A 25,021-nucleotide genomic window follows, 5' to 3' on the forward strand; every position below is an offset into this window, starting at 1 on the left:
GATGTCTTTTTTAGAAGGGTTGCGAGTCTTCGGAAGAAAATGTTGGTTTTCGAAAAAATAATGATATATATATATATATATATATATATATATATATATATATATATATATATATATATATATATATATATATATATATGCATCCTCTTCCTATTAGTGGGGTCATTTAAAATATATATATAGGTGATATAATAATGATATATATATATATATATATATATATATATATATATATATATATATATATATATATATATATATATATATATATATATATATATATATATATATATATACAAGAGTATAGTGCCAATGTCTAGGATGGCATGCATGGTGCTGTTACACAAGCCAACATGGTGGCAATAATAAAAAGTAAAAAAAATGGTTTGATTAAAGCCAAAAAATACTATCTTACGAAGAATATTGCCCCATATCTTAAAATAGGATATTGTGACGCAAATCTATTTGGATGAATCATGGGCTGATCAAGGTATTTATGATTGGAATTGAATAGATTTGGATCTTTAGTTTGATGAAAATACTAGGACTTAAATGTGGAGAGTATATGAGGACCAATACAGGCGTGCATTTAGTTCATGTCAACTATGTACCAAGTAGATCTTCAGCACTTATATAGGGCCAAAAAATCGAAATAGCAACTTCTTGGCTATTTTTTTCAAATATGGTTCCAAGTCATTACAAGCTTTGTACTAATTTAATCATAGTTAAACAACTTGTAATGGATATAGTTTTCCATTTCCTTGAATCAAGATGACCCAAGATGTGGAATCTAATAGGTTGAATGTCTTGAATAATGATTCTAGCACCTTTGAGAGGGATGCCAAGGTAACAACCAACCAGTTCAATCTTTTGAATATATAGCAGAGCAATAATGTTTTGAAGCATTGCGGGGTCAATATGTGGAATGAAGGGAATTGAGTATTAAGACAAGTTGATGGCTTCGATCGTAAGCTATAGTTCTGAATTAACTATCTTGAAAATAAAGCAATCCTCATTGTTGGCTCTTGATAGCAATAAGCAGTCATCGATAAATAGTAGATGGTTGAAAGAGTATATATATATATATATATATATATATATATATATATATATATATATATATATATATATATATATATATATATATATATATATATATATATATATATATATATATATTTTACGTAAAATAAGTCTTTGGGTGTTGATGGTTCTTCCAGTAAAATCTATTTTTTTTCCCTTCTATAATTGACCTACCCATGATTTGGACGGTCTATTTATAAGCTGTAAATCAACCATATTAATAAAAATTAAGCTGTATCCCCACCAATAATTTTAAAAAAAGACTTCTCAGTCACTAATAGGAAGAGGATGCATATATATATATAAGTGCTAAATTTTAAATTTATTTTGTCAAGAGGCGTGGTACAATAAGCGGCATGGGCGGGTTCCCAACAGTGGTATCAGAGCCTAGGCTTCGTAGATTAAGGTAAGGATTAATTATTAATAGGCATCTTAGATCTAAAATTTAAAAAGTTATGCATGCTGAAAATTTTCTGCATGCAGATTTTTTCAGGGTTGCTGATTTTTTATGTGATAAATTGATGATTCTAATTGCATTGTTAATGGGATTACAAAGTTTAGAATCATGTTTAGTATGCTTAACAACCCATGTCATAAGATAATCAATTAGATTTCAGATCTGAAAATTATAATTGCTGCATGCGGTGATGATCATAGGATTCAAACCCTTTTGGTATCAAATGTAACGACCTGCGATGTGATCTATAACGTCATGTAATTTTTCAGATGCTTGCATGCATCTTATTTGATGTTTTGAGAGGCCTGCGTGCCTCCTAAAAGGGGATGTAATTTATTATTTTATATTTGGTTGTATTTCTGTGATATAATGTACGTCAACGATTAAGTCGAAGACAATACATGAGATGAAGGGCGATTTGAGCGGTTGATGGCGATTGGATCAAGAGTTGATCAAGGATCGAATCAAGGAGGCTCGGGAACAATTCAAGAGTTGAAGACCAACTGATTGATTGACGTGATGTGCTTGTAATAAATAGGGTCACAAGGAGGAGGGTTTCAATGCCAATTCCCAACCAATTCCTTACATGCCTTCGTTTAAAATTATAAATATTTAATAGGCTTTTATGATGAATTAGGCTCATTAAATAGCCAAAAACAGCTGTTTCATTATCACACAGCAAATGCATGATGAAAAGTAGCCGTGCATAACCACAATTCTTCTATGAGTGTAATAGATTGACGTCTGATAATCTCATGTGGCTATATGGTTCTCATCCAAGTGTAATACGGGGCGACATCCCCAAAAAACAGGAGCCATGTTGATTTCATGGGGCATGTTGAGGTGCCGAGACAATGAGGTCACAATGGTTAACAGCCAGGTTACTAAAAATATAGCTAGTGAAACCAAAAGCATGTACCATGATAGAATACACATCATCTAGCTAAAACTAACTCATGCATGCAACAGCGGACACAAGGTACTTAAATTGCATGAAATCTTCAAAGTGCTTTCCGCCTAAAGTTTAAACAGCCAGCATATGTATGCTTCTTTAATTTGACATTCACCAGGAGACAGGTAACACAATGCAACAATAAAAAGCACCATGCTGTTTAATACTGGCCATGTTAAATGTATGCTTCTCACTGAGAAATGACCCAATGGAGGCCACTCATCCAGTAGGGAAGCAACTTCAAAAACATAAGAAGCGAATGAAGAATGTGATGAACTACAATACATTCTTTAACTGTAGGGCCTATAAGCAAGAGTCTAAAAGTTGTTAAACATACAATGGTGAAGACTTAAAAATAAGACATTATGCTACTTAAATTGCTTTTCAAGTTACCATAAAACAAACGTGCATATAGAAGCAAGGTGGGAAACAGCATGCATCTGGTGATGATTAGTTTAATTAAGAAACGAAAGAGAAAGTGCATGTCTGTCTCATGGCCAGTCCCAAAAAGTAATGGCAGCAATGTTGCTCCTCCAGGAGCTGGAATATGAGACCGTCATCCAGTGGAGGAACTTCCTGAAAGGATTGAACTTTTAAGAAGAACCATCAACACCCAAGGACTTTCTATGTGACGTTTACTTAGGAATTTACAAACATGATTGGTTTGCTCCAACAAGTTAAGGAGATTTTCACCCAGAAAAATCTCCTTCGTCACAATTGACACTAGCCATTCCTTGTGGCAAGAAGCAGTTTGGTTAAAAATGAAACAACATGTCTACACTATTCTTAGTTTAAATTTAAAAAACAAAACCAAAAGAATAGAGGTGTATGTATGTCTCATGGCCAGTCCTGAAAGGTAATGGCACCAATGCTGCAGCTCCAGGCCATAGAATATGGGACTGCCATCAGGTGGAGGAACTTCCTAGAAGGATTGCACTTTCAAGAAGAACCATCAACACCCAAGAACTTTCTATACGACATTTACTTAGGAATTTACAAAAACATGATTGGTTTGCTCAACAAGTTAAGAAGATTTTCACCCAGAAAAACTTCCTTCGTCACACTTAACACTAGCCACCCACTCCTTGTAGCAAGAAGCAGCTGGGTAAAAAATGAAACACATCTACTCTATGCTTAGTTTAAATAAAAAAATAAAAGAACAGAGGTGTATGTATGTCTCATGGCCAGTCCCGAAAGGTAATGGCAGTGATGCAGCTTCTCCAGGCGATGGAATATGAGACCATCATCAGGTGGAGGAACTTCAATGGGTCGATTTTTCTTTTGAAATATGATTATCGTAAAATGATCCTAAATAGGTATTATAAATGAATGTCAGACTTAGATATTATCAAAAATGACTTTGAGATATAATTTATAATGATCTGTTAGCTGTTACACTTGGTAGACCCAACTTTACTTAGTTTCTAAGCAGAAACATGTGAAAGGCGTTTTTAGAATACAAGCTTGATGCTGAATAATAATTGCAACGAATCAAATTTTTTCAGGGTTGCTGATTTTTTGCATGCTGATTTTTTATGTAGTAAATTGATGATTCTAATTGCATTGTTAATGGGATTACAAAGTTTAGAATCATGTTTAGCATGATCAGCAACCCATGTCATAAGATAATCAATTAGATTTCAGATATGAAAATTATAATTGCTACATGCGATGAAATAATGCAATCTAATTACTTGATCAATTAGATTGATAAATGGTTAATCCCTTCAATTCTCCATTAACTACTTAATCGACACCTAAATCAATAGACACAAAGAGGATTATAGTTTTTTAGGCTCTGTAAAATCATCTAAATTTGGAATATGATTTTGACCTTCTATAGTTAACTTTTTCTATTACCTGGCGTCGATTTTCAAATAGACTCTTTTGGTTTTTTATTTAAACTAAGAATCAGAGAAGACATGTTGTTTTCTACCCAACTTCCTGTTGCTATAAGGAGTGGCTAGTGTTAGGTGTGACGAAGGAGATTTTTCTGGGTGATAATCTCCTTAACTTGTTGGAGCAAACCAATCATGTTTGTAAATTCCTAAGTAAACGTCACATAGAAAGTCTTTGGGTGTTGATGGTTCTTCTAGAAAGTTCAACCTTTCAGAAAGTTCCTCCTCCTGATGACAGTCTCATATTCCATTGCCTGGAGAAGCAGCATTGCTGCATCACCTTTCGGGACTGGCCATGAGACATACATACACCTCTATTCTTTTTTTTATATTTAAACTAAGCATGGAGTAGATGATTCATTTTTTACCTAGTTGCTTCTTGCTACAATGAGTGGGTGGCTAGTGTTAAGCGTGACGAAGGAGATTTTTCTGGGTGAAAATCTTCTTAACTTTTTGGAGCAAACCAATCATGTTTGTAAATTCCTAAGTAAACGTCACATAGAAAGTCCTTTGGGTGTTGATGGTTCTTCTAGAAAGTTCAATCCTTTCAGGAAGTTCCTCCACCTGATGGCAGTCTCATATTCCATCGCCTGGAGAAGCAGCATCGCAGCCATTACCTTTCAAGCATATTTGCACCCAAACATCCGAGCCCGCGTGCGATCTCCCAGTGATCCTCGCGTTCTCTTCTTTCTGGATTAGCACCCGCACTCTTTCGGAATAGAGATTCCCACTCTCACTTCATCACAAAAAAAAGACCTTTCTAACCTCCAATCTCATGAAGAATAGCTGAAAATACTATTCATTCCTGAAGTTACTATTCATATGAACAGTGTTTGAGATGAAACTATTCATATGACTAATGTTTAACACTGTTCATATGACTAAACACTGTTCATATGAACAGTGTCACGAGAAAACACTGTTCATTTTTTCACTGTTTTTCTTCTTCCTCCCGCAGTGCCGCAGCCGTCCATCATTCGTGATCAACATCCACAGCATCCCGTGATCCAAGCATTCCCGAATCAGCATTCAAAGCTCTTCTTCTCCATGATCCGCCCAGCCACGGCATCCCACGCTGCAATCAAGCCCATCCGATTGCAAGGCGTGATCCCAGACACCGCATCCAGCATCCCGAGCAATTTCCTAGCTTCTTCCGGATTCCCTCTGCGTCCCAGCCTTTCGTGAAGCCAGCCATCCTTCCATTGCAGCCTCCGCATCTCTCACCCCATGGGATCATGCATAATCCCAGCCATACCATCTGCAGCTCCTTCCATTTCCAGGGACCCAGCACCCATCGCAGCCATCCATGAAGGAAGTCCCAACTCTCTTCCGGATTTGAGATCCCAAGCGTCCGCGATGCATAGATCAGCAAGCCGCATCCGCCCTCTCCTTCCTCCCGTCGATCCCGCGGGACTCTTCATTCCAGATCAGCCTCCTCCCAGCGATCCCGTGATCTCCTTCTGTTGCAGCCTCCACGTCCGCACATCCATCAAGCCAGCTCCCTTGATCCAGCCGTTTGCGTGCATTCCGCCCCAAGGATCATGCGTTCGTTCCCCATGGATTCATTGTCGGCTTTAAGAAGAAGGTAGAGATCTATATAAAGGGAGGAGAGGCCATCGGCTAAGGGAGCTCTGTTTTTGAAAAGAAAAAGAAAGAGAGTTCTCGGTTGGGGCCAAGAAATAGGGGAGAGCTCTGTTTTAAGAAGAGCTCTGCTTTAAGAAGGAAGGAAAAAAAAAAGTATTCTATTTTATTTAGGAGTTCCACCGAGGGGGAGCCATGCTCTGTTTTCTTTTCTTGTTTTCTTGTTATTTGTAGAATAAAAGAAGAGGAAGTTTCTTGTTATTTCTTGCTTTCTTCGCAGAAGAAAAGAAACATTAGGCTTCCAATCTTCATTTTTTTTCTTGCAATCAATTTTATTTTTATGAAATCCATCAATTTTCTTTTTATACAATCTATATTTTAAGTGTCAGTTTAATTTCTGCAATTTATTTTATGTGTAATGGAAATCTTACTTAAATATTTTTCCTTGCTGTTTGACTGCTACTTTGCATTAGATTTCATATAATAAGTGTGATTTAATAGTCGTAAATTTGGAACAAAATAATAGTGTAGACACCATAAACGAGCTATCGTAAGGTATTTAAACTTTCAAGAAGAACCATCAACACCCAAGAACTTTCTATATGACGTTTACTTAGGAATTTACAAAAACATGATTGGTTTGCTCCAACAAGTTAAGAAGATTTTCACCCAGAAAAACCTCCTTCGTCACACTTAACACTAGCCACCCACTCCTTGTAGCAAGAAGCAGCTGGGTAAAAAATGAAACACATCTACTCTATGCTTACTTTAAATAAAAAAATAAAAGTGGACACAAGGTACTTAAATTGCATGAAATCTTCAAAGTGCTTTCCGCCTAAAGTTTAAATAGCCAGCATATGAAGACGATGCCTCATGAAAATCTTTGGGTGTCTCTTATATCCAATAGTTTGAAAAATCTATGCTTATCTGATAAGTGCTAAATAATGCATGAACTAATATCTTATTCATAGCACTTATCATTATTTTAATTCACATATTTTGTAAATTCAACTAAAAAATATGTTCACCTTCATCAATGCATTTTAATTCAATTTTGATTATTGATTAAGCTTAATGTATGCAGGTCGAATCAAGCTCAATAAGATAAAACCTAAACCTACACTGCATCATTTCATAATTCCATATCCTCCGGAGTCGACTCCAAGAACTCTCCTCCAAAATCCAGTACTTCCCATTAATTTCTGTTTCTTCACAAGTTCACCTACTTCTCTTCCCACACTTTTCAATCATTTATTTCTCAGATCTCAAAGTATATCATCTATTCATCTATAGTTGCACAGATCTCAGAGAATTCTGGTCATTGGCCTTTTCCCAGCCGAATAGGATTAACTCCCCTGTTTCAAACGGTTCAATTCCCATCATCCCAACCTCCAGATTTCCCCTCACGCCCGTTTCCATCTTCCTCCACGTCTCTCTACCAAACAGCCCAGCATTCGCGTTTGATCCTAGCCTTCCCGTTCATCATCCACGAGCAAGCTCAGCCCCTGTTCCACGTCAAACAAAACCTCCTCCACCCTCCTGGCATTTCGGTAGAGAGCCCCAGCTCATCTCCCCTCCTCTTCGCCCGTGGGATAAACTCAAATCCCAGCTTCTCCCGCTAGATCCCCTCTACGGATAAGCTCTCAACAACGTCACCAGATCATCATCTCCCGTGTCCCACAACAAAACCAAGCCATCAGCCGATTCCAAACCTCCACGTCCTTCCCAGCTCCCCTATTTCCCAACATTCATCCAGAACCGAATCTAGATTAGAACATCAACATCCCCTGTTTCTCCGCGTTGTAACCATGTCACCTTCTTCCCAGATTTCTTCTCAGCCGCTTCCCAAACCGAGATCCTCTTCTGGATTCCTCTCTCCCATGATTGTAATCTAGTCGTCCGCAGCCTTCCTCCCAGCTCACGAATCCGTCCGAGTTCATCCTTATCCCACGACCAGCTAGGATTCAACGTCATCCTCTTCATCACGGTTCAGCAGATTCGGCATCCATCTCCTCCCGTTCGTGAACATCATCCTAGCATCTTCATCTCAGCCAAATTCCCAGCCATCTTCCGGATGAGAACCAGCAACCTTCTGCCGGATTACTCCCAACGTCCCAAGCCGTTCCCGAGAATCCAGACCCCATCTGGATTTGCTCCCATCCTCATCCTCTTCCAAATCCTTCCTAGCACTTGGATTAACTTCATCGCCCATGGATAAGATCCAAGCTTATCCTCTCATCGTCTTCCCCTGTTCCGGATCACTTCACATCCGTTCCCAGCTGTCAGCCGAGGTCCCAACTTCCTATCCCCTGCTCACGGATCCATCCACCTTCATCCCATTGTGATCCATCCTTATCCATGGATTCAATCAATGGCATCATCCACAAACTTCCCAGCAAATTTCATTATCCACGAACGGCTTCACGCGTCTTCTCCTTTGATCCGAACCACAGCAGTCCAGCGAATCAGGCCAAGCTTCATCCCAACGGCAAAGGGTTCATCCTTATCCATGATTCAAAATAAGGAAGAGGAAAGAGAGATTGGAGCCTATAAAAGGCCAGGCGTGAAACAGGGGAGGCAACTTCGGTGGGGGTTTCACATATCTTCACAATCTCCGGAGAGGCCAAGTTCCCCACCGGGAGAAGAAGAGCTTGGCTCTTCTCAGGGAGTTCCCACAAGAATAAAAGGAGAGAGAGAAGACTTTGGGGTATTTCGGGAATAACTTCTCATATAAAAAATAATGAAGTGCTGAGAGGAAGTTTTCGATGGAAGTCGCCAGAGGAAGAAAGAAATAAATGGGAGCCCGCTGCTGTGCCACTGCTGCTGTCGCCCGCGACTCCATGGAAGGCTGATTTCCTCTCTAGGGCTGGATGCAGCCCTAACAAAGGGCCAAGGGTTTTATATTTTAATTTTCTATTCCTGGAGTTATATAAACTTTATTTTGCTCCTAATGAATATTTCATTTCATCTCATATTTAATTTCTATAATTTTTAGTATGACGTTTATACAATTGCTCTTCATGATCATTGAAGTAAAAATAAGATAGTTCATGCTTAAGGAAGATGCAATGTGCTGCCACCTTAAATTAGGGTAGACATTTCATGCTAACTAAAGATGGATTATGCCTAAATTACTTTTATGAAATTTTTATTTGAATGCTTATTAGACTTGTAGTCAATTTGCATAATGATCCAAGAATGAAATACATAACAAATAACCCTTGTTCCGATGTTAGTGGTGAATTCCTTGCCCTAGGTTCTCTCAACTGATATCCTTTTAATTGCATTTTTATATTAAATTTCTTAGTTTAATTTTCTTCACAAACTTTTTCTTTTAAATATATATTTTTTAAGAAAACAACTGTATCCCAATTCCTGTGGATCGATACCCGTAATCACTATTCTACTAGATACGTGCTATTGCGTGGTCTTTAAAGTTGACTATCATTATCCCCTAAGGTCTGTTTTTAGATCACTTTCAATCATGGTGTGTGTAGATATGGGATTGGAGAGAGATTAAGGTGATACTGATGGTGGTGCATGGAAATTAAAGAAGGACATGCCTCATGATTTTTTTCCTTTATTTTTCAATCCTTCTTATTGTATTTGGCTCTATGTTGGGATTAATGGGCACAAACTCACTGTATCCGGCTTACCAATTAAGAATGGGACTCATTCAGGCATTCCATCAAACACATCACAGGCATGAAAAGATAAGCACAAAGACACCAAATTTACGTGGTTCGGCAGCAAGTGCCTCCATCCACGGGGAGGAGGAGCAATCCATTATATCAATCTTCCCAATAGGGTACAAACATAGATACATAAGAGCCCAAAATATGGACTGCCAAATGATCACAATATGAGGCAATATAAAACCAAATATAAAGCAAGAAACAACCTGATCGGATCACCCTTCTGCAGCCACAATGATAGATCAAAAGTGTAGTATGCAAATCAACCTTTCTACGGCTCCAATGGTAGATCAAATGAGTATCAAAACCATACCTTCCCTTGTTGCAATTTCTGTGAACAGCAAAGAAGAAAGGGGCTCACGGGAACAGGGAAGCCACAGGAAGAAGCCACGGTTGAAGAAGGAAGAAGGAAGAAAGCCTCCAGCGAGTGAAGACAGAAGGGAAACCAAGTCAGATGTTGCCAGGAGACCGAGAGCGCACGAGAGGAAGAAGATGGGAGCGGCGGCGGCTGAAAAACCCTTTCAACCTAAAAACAAAACAAAGCCCTTCATCCCACGGGAAAAGAGGTAACATGTACCTTTTATATAATGAAATATCATTTTGCAAATAGGTCCCTCTCAAAACCAATATTTGGAGCAAAGTCCAAAATAGTCAACACTCTAGAATGACTCTGAGATATAATTTATAATGACCTGTTAGCTGTTACACTTGGTAGACCCAACTTTATTTAGTTTCTAAGCAGAAACATGTGAAAGGCGTCTTTAGAATACGAGCTTGATGCTGAATAATAATTGTAACGAATAAGGTATTCCCTCCTGCTTCTAAAAAATTCACTAGTTCGTAAAAAACTTTAGGATGCTTTTGTGTTGTCCTAGGGGCAAGTGTTGCAATGGATACTATATCAAATTGAGGCATAATTGATATTCATACATACATCCTCAAACAAGTAAGGAATTTTGCTAATCAAATTTAGAAAAAGAAATGCATTACTCGGGTGACGTTTACTTAGGAATTTACAAACATGATTGGTTTGCTCCAACAAGTTAAGAAGATTTTCACCCAAAAAAATCTCCTTCGTCACAACTGACGCTAGCCATTCCTTGTGGCAAGAAGCAGTTCGGCTAAAAATGAAACAACATGTCTACACTATTCTTAGTTTAAATTAAAAAACAAAACCAAAAGAATAGAGGTGTATGTATGTCTCATGGCCAGTCCTGAAAGGTAATGGCACCAATGCTGCACCTCCAGGCCATAGAATATGGGACTGCCATCAGGTGGAGGAACTTCCTAGAAGGATTGCACTTTCAAGAAGAACCATCAACACCCAAGAACTTTCTATATGACGTTTACTTAGGAATTTACAAAAACATGATTGGTTTGCTCCAACAAGTTAAGAAGATTTTCACCCAGAAAAACCTCCTTCGTCACACTTAACACTAGCCACCCACTCCTTGTAGCAAGAAGCAGCTGGGTAAAAAATGAAACACATCTACTCTATGCTTAGTTTAAATAAAAAAATAAAAGAAAAGAGGTGTACGTATGTCTCATGGCCAGTCCCGAAAGGTAATGGCATCGATGCTGCTTCTCCAGGCGATGGAATATGAGACCATGCATCATCAGGTGGAGAAACTTCCTGAAAGGATTGAACTTTCTAGAAGAACCATCAACACCCAAAGGACTTTCTATGTGACGTTTACTTAGGAATTTACAAACATGATTGGTTTGCTCCAACAAGTTAAGAAGATTTTCACCCAGAAAAATCTCCTTCGTCACACTTAACACTAGCCACCCACTCCTTGTAGTGGGAAGTGGTTGGGTAAAAACATGAAACACATCTACTCTATGCTTGGTTTTAATAAAAATATAAAAGAATAGAGATATATGTATGTCTCATGGCCAGTCCCGAAAGGTAATGGCAGCAATGCTGCTTCTCCGGGCGATTTTATATCATAGTCCAATCAATAAATTCTTTTATAAAAGGGGATTACTTAGGAAATTATTTAGATGACAATCAAACAGGCAATTTAGACTCATGTGGCTTACCCTAAATAGTTTCACATCGACTATGTACCAAGTATATCTTCAGCACTTATATAGGGCCAAAAAATCGAAATAGCAACTTCTTGGCTATTTTTTTCAAATATGGTTCCAAGTCATTACAAGCTTTGTACTAATTTAATCACGGTTAAACAACTTGTAATGGATATAGTTTTCCATTTCCTTGAATCAAGATGACCCAAAATGTGGAATCTAATAGGTTGAATGTCTTGAATAATGATTCTAGCACCTTTGAGAGGGATGCCAAGGTAACAACCAACCAGTTCAATCTTTTGAATATGTAGCAGAGCAATAATGTTTTGAAGCATTGCGGGGTCAATATGTGGAATGAAGGGAATTGAGTATTAAGACAAGTTGATGGCTTCGATTGTAAGCTATCGTAAGCTATAGTTCTAAATTAACTATCTTGAAAGTAAAGCAATCCTCATTGTTGGCTCTTGATAGCAATAAGCAGTCATCGATAAATAGTAGATGGTTGAAAGTACATCTATCTCTCTTTGTTTTATATCTGGACAAGCGTGGATTTATCATGATATCGGTTAAGATTTTGATCTCCTATAATCCAACGCGATGACATTTATCTCCATCTTTCAACAACCTCAATTCCTATCTCTATCAAAGCCGGCGAAATTCTTCAAAGGATTAGAAATGAATTCGGTATCCAGAATCGAGGAAGAAGAAAATAAGTAAAACAAATTCAACTGCCGACGAGGGAAAACTTTTCAAACCTCTCCACCTCTTCCACGCCTCTGCTATAACCGTAGAACCCTTAACTCGATCTCCATGTGAAAAACCCCAAAGCCCTAGCCTCTCGATCCTCTCCATCTCACTTCCATGGGGAAACGCTCTCGTATGTTGAGGTCCTCCAGCTTCGGGGCGGCCAGTCCCCTCGACAAGATCTTCTGCCGGATATGGTGTTTGAATGCTAGTAGTATCTCTTGAATAAATGGGTATGCCAAAGCTTGCATGGTCCATGCTTCATATCATTATTGTAAACTATATGAGCTGTCTAGGTATTTGTGATGATAATTAGATATACTTCAGCTATGCTTCAACTCAGCCTCTTGACAAATTATTGGAGTTTATATGACTTCTGAAATTAATGCATGCTCATATAATGGTGTAAATAATTGTTGAAGTTCAATTCAGCTAGTATAAGCAAATTCTGGCGGTTGTTAGATAGGCAAGAAGGAAGGTAGCTTGTGAAGGTGATTCTCATTAAGTATGGGCCATGGGAGTTCTTGGGGCTAGTAGTAGGCCTAAGCAGGGCATTAGGAAGAATGTGTATGATAGAGCTGAGATCAACAAGAGGGATTGTGACTTGGGATTCATTTTTAAGATCTGGATACTGTCAGAGTCATCATTTCTGTTTCAATCCATTTCCTAAGTTGCACAGGTTTGCTTGAAACAGGAAGTGTAATGCTAACAGCTGCAATTTGTCGAGGTTTTACGTTGCATATCTAAAGCTATAAGGTGTGTCATCCTAGGCTTTTAGTTGGTTGAATCTTTTATGTTGTTCAGGCCTTCTCCGAATCTACTATAGTTTTGAACCTTTTTTTCACTGAAAGCTGATTTTGTGTGCCTTCTAAGCAGTCATCGATAAATAGTAGATGGTTGAAAGTACATCTATCTCTCTTTGTTTTATATCTAGACAAGCGTCCAGCATCTATTTCAAGATCAAGAGCCATGCTCAACATTTCAGAGCGCAGTATGAAGAGGTAAAGAGGAAAGGAGAAAGGGGCATCTCAATCGCATAAATGATTTAAAGGTGCTAGTGGAAGAGCCATTAATCAATACGAGAAAATTGGGTTCCTGTAACAATCATTAATCTAAGCAATCCACTTCTCAAGGAAAGAAAACTTTCTCATGACACCCTCGTTTGGTCTTAGTATACTCCATCATAAGACCTATTCATATACAGATTAATAGTGATTACAGATTACAGAGTTTCTCCAGCCTTGTGTGATAAATCAATAGCCTCCTGAGCGAAGATGCTACAATAGGGAATAGAAATTGAAGGCCACTTTCTCCTCAAGCACCAAATCATCAATGGCGACCTTTCTAAGAGCTTGGACTTTGTTACTATTTGTTTGAGCCAAATACCTAAATGATTATCATTATAAACGTCCGCATAAAAGTTCCTGCACAATAAGGTCAAAACGGTAAATTTGGTTCGGACAAGCCGAGAAACCCTAGAAAGCGCTCTATAAAACGTCGGCCGCCTCCTGCGTTTCTAAGATGTCGAAGCGAGGTAACGCCTCTCTCGCTTTCTGGCCCTCCCTACCCCTGCCTCCAGATTTTCTCGATATCCTTTGCTTCCATCTTGTGATCTGATTAGGGTTTTATGATCCGATTCATCTAGCCAAATGAATCGCGGTCATGGCATTAGATCCTTTTTGCTCTGCTCAAGGATGTCTTTAGATGAGCGCCTTCTTGCCTTTGTTGTTTGCTCTAGGGAAAACAAAAGAGACCGATGTAGAAGCCTTACAAGTTTAATCTTTGCTGGATGAATGCGTCCGATTTTAGGGCGATTGTAAGGCTTGATTCCTTCATCAAACCAATTGGATTCCATTTTTTCATTCAAGTTTTGGTCTTCCATTTTTTCCTCCTGGAAAGCTTACGCTTTATTAGATCTCTCCTGATTTTTTTACTCAGTTTCTGCTAGATACGCAGTGAAAAGTCTTGACTCCGCACCTTCTTATTTGTTTTTTATTAGCAGATATTTTTTAAGATTTTACCATGTTATTTAGATGCTTGTGAGAGACAAGTGATTATTAAGACCGTTTAGGTGTCTATTGATTTATGGTTCTCGTTTTTTATGATTCTTTGCAGGAAAAATCTGTAATCTCGCATTTCTACTTCCATTTTCAAACAAAAAGGCTTTTTTTTGTCCTTTGTATTTATTTTTGTTATATTCAAGAATTAGTATATTGGTTGTATGAATATTATGCATATTCATAATACTGTGGAAACAAATGCATGGTTTTCTTGGGTGGAGCATTTTCCATCTTTTTCTTAATTCATCAATATTGGTGGAGAAGAAGTCCTTTCTATCTCATCAGGTGGTTCCTCCACCTGATGGTAGTCCCATATTCTATAGCCTGGAGGTGCAGCATTGGTGCCATTACCTTTCGTTTATGGTGCTTTTTATTGTTGCATTGTGTTACCTGTCTCCTGGTAAATGTCAAATTATAGAAGCATACATATGCTGGCTGTTTAAACTTTAGGCGGAAAGCACTTTGAAGATTTCATGCAATTTAAGTACCTTGTGTCCGCTGTTGCATGCATGAGTTAGTTTTAGCTAGATGATGTGTATTCTATCATGGTACATGCTTTTAGTTTCATTAGCTATATTTTCAGTAACCTGGCTGTTAACCATTGTGACCTCATTGTCTCGGCACCTCAACATGCCCCATGCTGTTTAATACTGGCCATGTTAAATGTATGCTTCTCATTGAGAAATGACCCAATGGAGGCCACTCATCCAGTAGGGAAGCAACTTCAAAAACATAAGAAGCGAATGAAGAATGTGATGAACTACAAGACATTCTTTAACTGTAGGGCCTATAAGCAAGAGTCTAAAAGTTGTTAAACATACAATGGTGAAGACTTAAAAATAAGACATTATGCTACTTAAATTGCTTTTCAAGTTACCATAAAACAGACGTGCATATAGAAGCAAGGTGGGAAACAGCATGCATCTGGTGATGATTAGTTTAATTAAGAAACAAAAGAGAAAGTGCATGTCTGTCTCATGGCCAGTCCCAAAAAGTAATGCCAGCAATGTTGCTCCTCCAGGAGCTGGAATATGAGACCGTCATCTAGTGGAGGAACTTCCTGAAAGGATTGAACTTTCAAGAAGAACCATCAACACCCACGGACTTTCTATGTGACGTTTACTTAGGAATTTACAAACATGATTGGTTTGCTCCAACAAGTTAAGGAGATTTTCACCCAGAAAAATCTCATTCGTCACAACTGACACTAGCCATTCCTTGTGGCAAGAAGCAGTTCGGTTAAAAATGAAACAACTTGTCTACACTATTCTTAGTTTAAATTTAAAAAACAAAACCAAAAGAATAGAGGGGTATGTATGTCTCATGGCCAGTCCTGAAAGGTAATGGCACCAATGCTGCACCTCCAGGCCATAGAATATGGGACTGCCATCAGGTGGAGGAACTTCCTAGAAGGATTGCACTTTCAAGAAGAACCATCAACACCCAAGAACTTTCTATATGACGTTTACTTAGGAATTTACAAAAACATGATTGGTTTGCTCCAATAAGTTAAGAAGATTTTCACCCAGAAAAACTTCCTTCGTCACACTTAACACTAGCCACCCACTCCTTTAGCAAGAAGCAGCTGGGTAAAAAATGAAACACATCTACTCCATGCTTAGTTTAAATAAAAAAAATAAAAGAAAAGAGGTGTATGTATGTCTCATGTCCAGTCCTGAAAGGTAATGGCAGCGATGCTGCTTCTCCAGGCGATGGAATATGAGACCATCATCAGGTGGAGGAACTTCCTGAAAGGATTGAACTTTCTAGAAGAACCATCAACACCCAAAGGACTTTCTATGTGACGTTTACTTAGGAATTTACAAACATGATTGGTTTGCTCCAACAAGTTAAGAAGATTTTCACCCAGAAAAATCTCCTTCGTCACACTTAACACTAGCCACCCACTCCTTGTAGTGGGAAGTGGTTGGGTAAAAACATGAAACACATCTACTTTATGCTTAGTTTTAATAAAAATATAAAAGAATAGAGATGTATGTATGTCTCATGGCCAGTCCCGAAAGGTAATGGCAGCGATGCTGCTTCTCCAGGCGATGGAATATGAGACTGCCATCAGGTGGAGGAACTTCCTGAAAGGATTGAACTTTCTAGAAGAACCATCAACACCCAAAGGACTTTCTATGTGACGTTTACTTAGGAATTTACAAACATGATTGGTTTGCTCCAAAAAGTTAAGAAGATTTTCATCATGAAAAATCTCCTTCGTCACGCTTAACACTAGCCACCCACTCATTGTAGCAAGAAGCAACTAGGTGAAAAATGAATCATCTACTCCATGCGTAGTTTAAATAAAAAAAAAGAATAGAGATGTATGTATGTCTCATGGCCAGTCCCGAAAGGTAATGGCAGCGATGCTGCTTCTCCAGGCGATAGAATATGAGACTGCCATCAGGTGGAGGAACTTCCTGAAAGGATTGAACTTTCTAGAAGAACCATCAACACCCAAAGGACTTTCTATGTGACGTTTACTTAGGAATTTACAAACATGATTGGTTTGCTCCAAAAAGTTAAGAAGATTTTCACCCAGAAAAATTTCTTTCGTCATGCTTAACACTAGCCACTGATGAGAGCACAAAAGTGCGACCTACATGTTACTAAAATTAGTGTTATTGTTAACCGATAATAATAAATTCATTGGATTAATATTATATTTGGGTTTAACATAGATTAGTATAAATTAGAGATAAAATGCACATTGAGTACAAATTTAACTTCAAATCGGGTCCGAGTCGGGTTCGGATCCGAGTCGGGTTTGGGTCCAAATCGGGTCCATTTCTTTTGTGCTTTTGGAAATTAATTTTGGGCAAAATCTAAATTGGCTATATTATAACTATAAGGTGCTGGGTGACCCATGACTTGAAAGAATTGCACTTGACCTCGAGCCAGAATAGATGACCCGTCTACAAGCCAAATTTCATATCATACTATTTTTTTATATATGACTAATTGGACGGAACTTGGTGTCTTCTAGCTCCCGATTCATCTTCCACTCCAGCCGCCCGCAGTGTTCCCGCCGGATCAGCCTTCTCGCGTCCCTGCTTCGTCCGCAACGCCCGCGTCTCCTTCCTTCCCGTAATCCAAGCAAGGCCACATCCTTCCTCTTCAGCCCGCGTCCCCACCTTCCATCCGCGTCGCCGCCAGCTCGTCCCCAACGCGCAATCAGCGCACCTCAATAGCACAGCGCCCAGCTTCATCCCGTGCGAAAGAAGGGGAGAAGAAAGGATTCATCCCATCCGTGTTCCTCTTCCGGATTCCCAACTCCTTCCAATCCTGTCCGCTTGCACCTTCCAAATCAGTGTCTTCATCTTAAGCCGTCAATCCCAACGCCTCTTCTTCCTTCAGCCATTCCGGATATTTTGCCATCAGCAGAGTCCCACCATTTCAGCCCGCATGCATGGAGATTCAAACAGCGATGCAGCCAAGCATCCCACGTTTCATACATGTAACTTCCATCCCAGCATCGCCCAGCCGAAGCAGAGAAGATCCTCCGCAATCGCAGCATCCCAGCATCTTCCCCGGATATTCCGCCACCAGCGCGTCCCAACCGAATCAACCGGCAGCTATTTCCCAAGGATCTTGCGATCAGATCCCTAGTGTATCACGCGGTGAACCTTCCATCCATGCATTTCAGCCCGTGCCAGCAGCCCCTCTTCCGCTCCATCCCAGCGTCTCTTCCACGTCCTCCCGTTGATCCCGTGGCCAGCCGTGAAGCTTCCAAGATATCTTCCGTGCCAGCCACCGTGCCAGCTCCCGTCGGATCCCCAGCATCACGCAGCCAGCAGCCCACCTTCCGCAATCCGCCCAGCCTATCCCACTGATCCCGCCTCTTCCATGTCTCCAAGGGCTATAAGAAGGGGAGAGAGGCCATTGGCAGGGGGAGTGCTCGGTTGTGGGGGTGGGAACCAAAAGAGAGCTCGGTGGGAGAGAAGAAAGAAAAAAGAAACAGAGCATTGCTCTGTTCTTTTGGAGAAGAAAGAAAGAAAGAAAAAATAATATTTTATGTTGTTCCACCGTGGGAGAGAAAGGGAGAAGTGTTCTTTTTGATTTTTTGTTATTTCTTTTTTTTATTTTATTTGCAGAAGAAAGGCAGCATCAAGCCACCAATCTTCATTTCTACCTTTGTAATCAATTTATTTTTATGAAATCTAGCAAAATTTCTTTCATGCAATCCCTGTTCTAGGTTCAAGTTAATTTCTGTTTTCTTTTTATGAAATCTTTTAATGCAATCCATTAATTTTTCTTTTATGCAATTCATGTTTTAGGTTAAGTTTAATTCCTGCAGTTTGTTTTATGCATTCAAAAATTCTCGTTTTAGTTGCAATTTATGAAATCTTCTTTCATGCAGTCTATGTTCCAGGCTTCAATCTCCCTAAGCACTGTTGTCATCCATTTTAATTTATGCAAAAAAACTCTTCTTTTCCATTAAATATACAAATGCTTTTTGAATCTAAGTACATATCTTCTAGTTAATTTTAATTAAAAATCATTCTTCGATAGACTAGAGAATCTATCAACATCTCCGACGTAATGTTTTTCTTTTGATATTCAAAAATCGCTTTTGAATCCGAGTGAACATTTTTATTTTTAAGCAACTCCAATCGCCTCCCTGTGGATCGACCTCTTACGACCACTATTCTTCGAGTAGAACAGGTAAGAGTAAATTTAAATTTAAACTTTGTTCGTCGGTTCTAACAACGATCTGTCTAGCGTATTTTTAGGTAGGCAGGAAATGACGAACAGAATTTTGGCGCCGTTGCCGGGGATCGAACCCGGGTCACCCGCGTGACAGGCGGGAATACTTACCACTATACTACAACGACCAAATGTTAACGTCTAGCTGGCCACTCCCATTACTGTTTCCTCGATGGTTATTCTGGATATAACCAAGTCCCTATCGCACGTGAGGATCAAGAGAAAACCACATTCACCTGTCCTTATGGCACTTTTGCTTATCGTCGCATGCCTTTTGGGCTATGCAATGCACCAGCTACATTCCAACGGTGTATGATGAGTATTTTCTCCGACATGGTAGAGAAATTTTTAGAAGTTTTCATGGATGATTTTTCTGTATTTGGATCCAATTTTGAGGAATGTCTACACCACTTGACACTTGTGGTAGAACGCTGCAAACAGAAAAACTTAGTTCTTAACTGGGAGAAGTGTCATTTCATGGTAGAATCGGGTATTGTTTTAGGACACATTGTGTCACAAAGGGGAATTGAGGTGGATAAGGCCAAAGTAGAATTAATTGCTAAATTGCCACCTCCCAAAACTGTTAGGGAAGTCAGATCCTTTTTAGGGCATGCGGGTTTTTACCGCCGCTTTATCAAGGATTTCAGTAAATTGTCGAAACCCTTATGCGATTTGTTGGCGAAAGATGCTACTTTTAATTTTTCGCCAATTTGTATAACTGCTTTCGAAAGACTAAAGTCTGAACTAACTTCAGCACCCATCATAAGGAGTCCTGATTGGAGTCGTCCTTTTGAAATCATGTGTGATGCATCTGATTATGCCATAGGTGCTGTCTTAGGTCAGCGAGTAGAGAAGCTTCCCCATGTTATTCATTATGCAAGCAAAACTCTAAATGACGCCCAACTCAACTATTCCACCACTGAAAAAGAATTGTTGGCAGTTGTTTTTGCTCTAGATAAATTCCGCCCCTACCTGATAGGATCTAAGGTTCTTATTTATTCTGATCATGCCGCCCTTAAGTACCTTCTCACAAAGAAGGATGCTAAGGCTAGGCTCATTCGTTGGATCCTATTGCTCTAGAAATTTGATCTCGAAATTCGAGACAAAAAGGGATCTGAAAATGTAGTAGCTGACCACTTGTCCAGACTAATTATTGAATCATCTGGAGAATCCATGCCTGTGTCCGAGACCTTCCCTGATGAACAATTAATGATGATTTTCCATACTAATGTTCCATGGTATGCTGATGTAGTCAACTACCTTGTTACTGAACAAATGCCCAGCTCTTGGACCAAACAAGAGAAATTTCGCTTCCTAGCTCGTGTAAAATGGTATTTTTGGGATGAACCATACCTGTTCAAATACTGTCCTGATCAAATCATCAGACGATGCATCCCTGAACACGATCAAAGGAATGTCCTTTCCTTTTGTCATGACCACGCTTGTGGTGGTCATTTCAGTGGTAAAAAGATGGCTGCAAAGGTTTTGCAGTGCGGATTCTATTGGCCCACACTATTTCATGACTCACACGAGTATTGCAAAGCATGTGACCGATGTCAAAGACTAGGAAAAATTTCAAGAAAAAATGAGATGCCCCTAAACCCAATCTTAATTATAGAAATCTTTGATGTTTGGGGTATTGATTTTATGGGTCCTTTTCCTATATCATTTGGGCACCAGTACATACTCCTAGCTGTTGACTATGTATCTAAGTGGATTGAGGCTATAGCGTGTAAGACCAATGATCACAAAGTAGTGATCAAGTTTCTTAAGGAGTCTGTCTTTGCTCGCTTTGGCACCCCTCGTGCTATCATTAGTGATGGGGGGAAACATTTTTGCAATAGAATTTTTAAAGCCCTTGCTAGGAAGTACAACATCACCCATAAGGTCGGTATACCATATCATCCACAAACGAGTGGACAAGTTGAGATTTCCAACAGAGAAATCAAGACCATCCTTGAGAAAACTGTCAATCCATCTCGAAAGGATTGGTCCCTTAGGTTAACAGATGCATTGTGGGCATATCGTACGGCCTACAAAACACCAATTGGAATGTCCCCATACAGGATTGTCTATGGCAAGGCTTGCCATTTACCTGTCGAGTTAGAACACAAGGCCTATTGGGCAATCAAACGCTTAAATTTCGATCTCGACAAGGCGGGAGAACATAGAAAGCTTCAGCTTGACGAGCTTGAAGAAATTAGGAACGATGGTTACGAGTGTGTTAAGAAGTACAAGGATCGCATGAAAGTCATGCATGATAAAATGATTACTCGTAAAGAGTTTTACCAAGGACAAAAAGTTCTCTTATATGATTCTCGATTACATCTATTCCCTGGAAAACTTAAATCTCGCTGGACTGGCCCATACACAGTAGAGAAAGTGCACCCGCATGGTGCAGTAGTAATATGCAATACCAAGGATGGTAGGTCCTTTCAAGTCAATGGACATCGTTTAAAACCATACCTTAAGTATCTGAGTCCAGAAGTTGAGGAGACACTTCTGACCGACCCTGTTTATCATGAATGAATTAGAATTGTCTGGCTGAAGACATAAAACTTAGCGCTCTTGGGAGGCAACCCAACATATAAATATCTTCTATAAAAAAAAATATACTAACATGCAGGTTTGGAGGATTTTGCCCCAACTTTCAATTAACCCACCCATATCAGATACTTCTCCTCTGTCCTCTTACTGCTTTAAATTTTCTTTAACATTGAGGACAATGTTAGATTTAGGTTTGGGGGTATTTTTACGCATTTGAATTTGAAATTTTATAAAAAAAAAAAGTTTTTAGTTAAAATTTTTGAGTTAAAATTTTTGAAAAAAAAAAATATACAACACACAAGGTATATAAAATCTAAGAGCCCAATGACTAGTTGGAAGTAGTGCAAAGTGAGTTCTTTTTATTAAGTTCCTTTTAGTGAGTTGTAAGCTAATTAGTGCTTTGAATTTCACAACACATCTGGCCTGCATTTTCTAAGGTATAGGTTCGACATTGTGTTGAGAATATGGTAGCAACCTCGAATCCTGATGAACCATCTTTTTCTGATCCAAAAAAAAAAGTTAAAAAAAAATAAAAAAAAAAATGGTGGATTTAGTCAGGTACATCGAAAAGGGCTACCTATTGTCAAAGGTCAGCAGGCTTGTGATGAGGAACCCGAGCATAGGTCCGTAGGGGAGTCTTGATGCCCGACACCTCATGCCAACTAGTGTGAGAATTGTCGACTAATTGCTCGCTACATGGAGGAATCATCATAGGAGTAAAAGTGCACAATATATACATTATCATTTCTCTTTAACAAAAAAAAAGAAAAAAAAAGAAAAAAAAAGTATATTGACCTTAAGAAAGACAATAGTGTGAAAGCCGTCGTTGTAAAAATTCGAGTAAACTGGAATATTACAGATAAAGCCCATGAGGTATTAAAGTAAACATCCACAACTCTCGAAATCCTGCAGAAAAGATGATTTTGAATCAGCAAATAGGTCTTGTCCGACCAATTCTTGGAAACTACTAATATTAGCGATATTTTGGAGATCCAAAACCTTAGCTTGCGCATGGTCCAAACTTCACTGAGCACTCAAGTATAAATAAGTTTTACAACTCCCTAACGGAAAACTTAATGACTTCAACTTAAATTGCATACTAACCTAGAATTTGGGCTACTTAGTAATTAAAACCTTGTGTGCTTTTGAAATTATCAGTTATGTACTTGAAATAAGACTTTAATTCCACAAACCAACTTTTATTTTGGGATTGAAGTTTGTGGGTAACTTCACTACAAACCCTCACGAGACAACACTCGTCCACTAGGGTAACCTAGGGGTTTAACGGCTTGTTGCACATGCTAAGTGCAATCGTAATGCTCTACGAAAGTGAGTATTTATCTTAGGATATTTATATAATAAATAACACTTTTGCTCTCTCATTTTATCATTTTCGCACTTAATTGCTAGAGACTAGCAATAAGCTAGTTGGGGGTTGTGATGAGAGCACAAAAGTGCGACCTACATGTTACTAAAATTAGTGTTATTGTTAACCGATAATAATAAATTCATTGGATTAATATTATATTTGGGTTTAACATAGATTAGTATAAATTAGAGATAAAATGCACATTGAGTACAAATTTAACTTCAAATCGGGTCCGAGTCGGGTTCGGATCCGAGTCGGGTTTGGGTCCAAATCGGGTCCATTTCTTTTGTGCTTTTGGAAATTAATTTTGGGCAAAATCTAAATTGGCTATATTTTAACTATAAGGTGCTGGGTGACCCATGACTTGAAAGACTTGCACTTGACCTCGAGCCAGAATAGATGACCCGTCTACAAGCCAAATTTCATATCATACTATTTTTTTATATATGACTAATTGGACGGAACTTGGTGTCTTCCAGCTCCCGATTCATCTTCCACTCCAGCCGCCCGCAGTGTTCCCGCCGGATCAGCCTGCCCGCGTCCCTGCTTCGTCCGCAACGCCCGCGTCTCCTTCCTTCCCGTAATCCAAGCAAGGCCACATCCTTCCTCTTCAGCCCGCGTCCCCACCTTCCATCCGCGTCGCCGCCAGCTCGTCCCCAACGCGCAATCAGCGCACCTCAATAGCACAGCGCCCAGCTTCATCCCGTGCGAAAGAAGGGGAGAAGAAGGGATTCATCCCATCCGTGTTCCTCTTCCGGATTCCCAACTCCTTCCAATCCTGTCCGCTTGCACCTTCCAAATCAGTGTCTTCATCTTAAGCCGTCAATCCCAACGCCTCTTCTTCCTTCAGCCATTCTGGATATTTTGCCATCAGCAGAGTCCCACCATTTCAGCCCGCATGCATGGAGATTCAAACAGCGATGCAGCCAAGCATCCCACGTTCCATACATGTAACTTCCATCCCAGCATCGCCCAACCGAAGCAGAGAAGATCCTCCGCAATCGCAGCATCCCAGCATCTTCCCCGGATATTCCGCCACCAGCGCGTCCCAACCGAATCAACCGGCAGCTATTTCCCAAGGATCTTGCGATCAGATCCCAAGTGTATCACGCGGTGAACCTTCCATCCATGCGTTTCAGCCCGTGCCAGCAGCCCCTCTTCCGCTCCATCCCAGCGTCTCTTCCACGTCCTCCCGTTGATCCCGTGGCCAGCCGTGAAGCTTCCAAGATATCTTCCGTGCCAGCCACCGTGCCAGCTCCCGTCGGATCCCCAGCATCACGCAGCCAGCAGCCCACCTTCCGCAATCCGCCCAGCCTATCCCACTGATCCCGCCTCTTCCACGTCTCCAAGGGCTATAAGAAGGGTAGAGAGGCCATTGGCAGGGGGAGTGCTCGGTTGTGGGGGTGGGAACCAAAAGAGAGCTCGGTGGGAGAGAAGAAAGAAAAAAGAAACAGAGCATTGCTCTGTTCTTTTGGAGAAGAAAGAAAGAAAAAAAAATAATATTTTATGTTGTTCCACCGTGGGAGAGAAAGGGAGAAGTGTTCTTTTTGATTTTTTGTTATTTCCTTTTTTTATTTTATTTGCAGAAGAAAGGCAGCATCAAGCCACCAATCTTCATTTCTACCTTTGTAATCAATTTATTTTTATGAAATCTAGCAAAATTTCTTTCATGCAATCCCTGTTCTAGGTTCAAGTTAATTTCTGTTTTCTTTTTATGAAATCTTTTAATGCAATCCATTAATTTTTCTTTTATGCAATTCATGTTTTAGGTTAAGTTTAATTCCTGCAGTTTGTTTTATGCATTCAAAAATTCTCGTTTTAGGTGCAATTTATGAAATCTTCTTTCATGCAGTCTATGTTCCAGGCTTCAATCTCCCTAAGCACTGTTGTC

At 39.5% G+C, this 25,021-nt stretch overlaps 2 non-coding genes across 2 annotated transcripts; both read right to left on the reverse strand.

The window, feature by feature from the left end:
* Positions 1–2,599: 2,599 nt before the first annotated feature.
* LOC120109058 (small nucleolar RNA snoR137) lies at positions 2,600–2,731 on the reverse strand. The gene has a single exon (XR_005510115.1). It is a non-coding gene; the product is annotated as a small nucleolar RNA snoR137 (small nucleolar RNA).
* Positions 2,732–19,270: 16,539 nt separating this feature from the next.
* TRNAD-GUC (transfer RNA aspartic acid (anticodon GUC)) lies at positions 19,271–19,342 on the reverse strand. The gene has a single exon. It is a non-coding gene; the product is annotated as a tRNA-Asp (tRNA).
* Positions 19,343–25,021: the final 5,679 nt, after the last annotated feature.

This window comes from Phoenix dactylifera, chromosome 2 (genome assembly GCF_051530095.1).
Source record: "Phoenix dactylifera cultivar Ajwa chromosome 2, Ajwa_hap1_PhDact_Kaust_v1.1, whole genome shotgun sequence".
NCBI classification, from domain to species: Eukaryota; Viridiplantae; Streptophyta; class Magnoliopsida; order Arecales; family Arecaceae; genus Phoenix; species Phoenix dactylifera.